The sequence below is a fragment of the Lactuca virosa genome, chromosome 5 (genome assembly GCF_052849685.1).
Source record: "Lactuca virosa cultivar CGN04683 chromosome 5, Lactuca_virosa_CGN04683_v6, whole genome shotgun sequence".
Lineage (NCBI taxonomy): Eukaryota > Viridiplantae > Streptophyta > Magnoliopsida > Asterales > Asteraceae > Lactuca > Lactuca virosa.
In genome coordinates, this window is record NC_136430.1 from 464,210,811 (window position 1) to 464,214,784 (window position 3,974).

Consider the following 3,974-nt stretch of genomic DNA (forward strand, 5'->3'; position numbering starts at 1 on the left):
TTATGTGGTTATGTGGATTGTGTGGGGTATGCTCTTGGGAACTCACTAAGCTTTGTGCTTAAGGTTTACATTTTTGGTTTCAGGTATCATCGATTTGGAAAAGAAGGGCTCGGATTGATCGCAGTGCACACACCTATGATTTCCGCAATGAATGATTCTGGGACGAACTCTTATAAATGTTTTACTTAATGATGATTTGAAATGTTTGAAATAAATGGTATCAATGTTTGAGTTATATTAAAAATGAAATTTTTTTACCCTTGATTTTTGGGTCGTTACAGGACCCTTTCGGATTATTGCTAGAGTTGGCAAGGTGGCGTATACACTGGATCTTCCGGAGGAGCTCATCCAGATTCACAACACTTTCCACGTTTCACACTTGCGTAAGTGCGTATTAGACGAGGATCCGGTGGTGTCATTAGATGATATTCAGGTTGATGAGCGCCAGAATTACGTGGAGAAGCCAGTGGCCGTTCTAGAGAGGAAAGTGAAGGTCCTACGGAACAAGGAGATACCTTTGGTGAAGGTACAATGGCAACATCGGAAGGGATCCAAGTGGACTTGGGATCCGGAGGCAGAGATGCGGGAGCATTATCCGGAGTTGTTCCCCGCAGCAGACATCGAGGACGAAGTCTAGTTCAAGTGGGGGAGAATTGTAACATCCCGACTCCCAGGTATAAAATTTAAAGCTTTATATTCATATTCTTAGACCTGCTCGACGAGTTTACTGCCCTAACTCGTCGTGTAGAAACTGATCAGGCCGTATGAACTTAGGACCTACTCGACGATATGGAGGACCCAACTCGACGAGTTGAGGCTGTGCTTGAAAACCCTAATTTTTAGGGTTTGCACCCTATTTAAAGGACCTTAAGTCCTCCCTCCAGCCTCCCTTACCACCTTCACGTCCAGAAACAAACCCTAATCGAGGTAACCTTCTATTTTGAGTGTGTGAGACTAAAGAGTGTGTGTTTGGTGCATTTCTTGAAGAGACTTGAAGATTGAGAAGCTTGGAACGAGAAGGAGCTTGTAGATCCAGCATCTACTTCGTTTTGGAATTCATTTGAAGGTAAAAAGTCATTACCTTGATCATGTTCTTGTTAGATCTCTCCATTTAAGAGTTTAGGGTCATTTCTAACTTATTCTTGAGGCATTTCTGGCATTGAGCACGTTTTGAAGTGAGGAGTTTAGATCTGGACTCCTCTAGGCCCTCATGGACATAAAGTTCCCGACTTTATCAAGCTTTGGCCCCTCTCCATGCCCTAAACCTCTTCCTAAGACTAGTTTTGGGTGTTTTAGCCTCTTGAGACCTTGCATGCACGTAAAGTTAGCAAGTTTATGTGGTAACTACACCCTAGGAGGCTAGATCTACAGTTTGGAGCTTTGGTTTTGCTTAAAAGGATGTGAATGAGAAAAGGGCTGAAGGAACTCGACGAGTTGCATAGCCAACTCGACGAGTTGGTTAGGGTTTTTCCGAATCTTCTGGACACTGCATGGACTGGACGAGTTTTTTGGTAACTTGGCGAGTTGACTCGGGTTTTCACGGTTTTCTGAGTTCTGGAGGAACTCGACGAGTCTGTAAGCTGCACTCGACGAGTTGGGTCAACATGGACTGTTGACCTTGACCGTTGACTTTGACTTTGACTTTGAGCAAGGGTTGACCAAGTTTGACTTCTGAGGGTACTTTGGTAATTTGGGTCTTAATAGAACTGGTCCTATGATGATTGTAGGTGGTTGAGTTTGGAGCTGTGTTTGGGATTCGATTTATCGGTTCAACACTACTTGTGAGGTGAGTTCTTCTCACTATATCGACAGGGTCTAAGGCACCAAGGCCGACCCTTTTTACATTGTATCCTAGTTATAGGATGATACTATGTTAGTGACTTGTTAGATATGTATCCTAGTTATAAGATGTTTATATGTGGTTATGATCGGTTAGATCGGTATCCTAGTAGATGGGATGTTGCTATGCTTAGTGATCTGTAGATCATTTTGACTGTCTGTAGAATGTTATGTGATTATCTGATATATGTGCACATGATTGATTGGTGGTGAGGCTTTCTGCTTTGTGCGAGAGCCAACAGACTGGGGCATTCCAACCCGATGGTTGTGGCCCGAGAGTATTCCATCCCGAGGATGATTGGACTCATAGTATGTGGGCATTCCAACCCGATGGTTGTGGGCCGAGGGTATACCATCCTAATGATGATTGGACCCATAGTATGTTGGCATTCCAACCCTATGGTTGAGGGCCTGAGGCATTCCAACCCGATTGTTGATTGGGCCCATAGTATGCTGTTATTGTATGTGTGTTATTTGTTGTGCGGGTATTTTGGGGGAACTCACTAAGCTTCGGGCTTACAGTTGTTGATTTTGTTTCAGGTACTTCGGATGATCGCGGGAAGGCGAAGGCTTGATCGTGCACCTCCTCACATTTTATGATTTTGGTTTCTGGGATACTCTGACATGAAACTATTTTGAAAACATTTTGTATTAAGTAATGGTTTTTGGATGTTAGAAAAAGTTTTAAATTTTTATGAATTTTATGGATGTTACATAATTGGTGTTTTAATTGAATTAAAAATGAATTTTAATCTCACAATATTTGGGACGTTACACAAACATTCAGAATTAATCCAAACTATTTTGTAGGTATCGTTTGGGGGCAATTGTTAGGGGTCAAGATCCTTAACCCTATCTAGGATCCTGGATCTTAAAGGATTTTAAGGATCCTGAAACATACACCAGGATCCTGGTCATTATCATTATTTCCTAACAAGATTAACGACTATTTTTCTTGTTTATTCTTCGTTTGTGAAACATCCCAAAAATACAGATCAAAAATTTCGTTTTCTATTATTAATGAAACCATAGTTATCCCAAACACATGTCATAATATCTCAAACATCATATCAATGTATATCAAAATATCAGAGTACAAATACCCCATGCTGAACAAATGGTGTGTGCACTGCAATCATCCCGAGCTCTTCCCCTTCCTACTGGAAGTACCTGAAACCAAAGCTGAAAATTGTAAGCACGAAGCTTAGTGAATCTCCCCAAACTACCACATACCCTACACATAACATGCAACTAAGAGATACGGGCCCCGCCCACTGTCTAGGAGATTCGGGCCCCGCCCACACTCCACTGTCTAGGAGATTCGGGCCGTGCCCACACTCCGCTGTCTAGTAAATTCGGGCCCCGCCCACTCTCCGCTGTCTAGGAGATTCGGGCCCCAACCACACTGCGCTGTCCAGGAGATTCGGGCCCCGCCCACACTCCGCTGTCTAACATGCATACAAGTATTACACAAACAACAAGTATCTCTACTCCTATTAAATAGTCACATAACTATACTCAAATAATACTACGAGATTCGGGCCTCGCCCATACTCGGCTGCTATGAGATTCGGGCCTTGCCAACACTCAGCTACTATCATATCACATACACGGGTCGGCCTTGGTGCCGTAGACGCGTTCCTACTGAAGGAAACTCACCTCACAAGGCTGACTGCTGAAAACTCGAGTGAGGAATCTCTGACTGCTGCTCTGACGACTCCCGGGCTATCAATTTCATAATAACACTTAATCAGAATCTGATAATCCTTCTTAGGGTAAAATAACTATTTTACCCCTGGTCAAAATCAACGCGTTGGTCAAAGTCAACCTTCTGGTTGACCCAACTCGTCGAGTTGCTCCATCAACTCGTTGAGTCCTAGATCCTGAAATCGCGATCTAACTCGTCGAGTCTCCCTTTGACTCGTCGAGTTTCCAGGCTACTCACAGTCGCGATCTACCAATTTAACTCGCCGATTCCCTTCACCGACTCGTCGAGTTCTACTTAAAGCTAAAACGGGACAATCCACATCAACTCATCAAGTCCCACTATGGACTGGCCGAGTTCCCCTGTCTGGTTGATTCATCTCAATGGATTAAGCTCCTGCCCTTCAGATCCAAGCTCCAAACTTCATCCA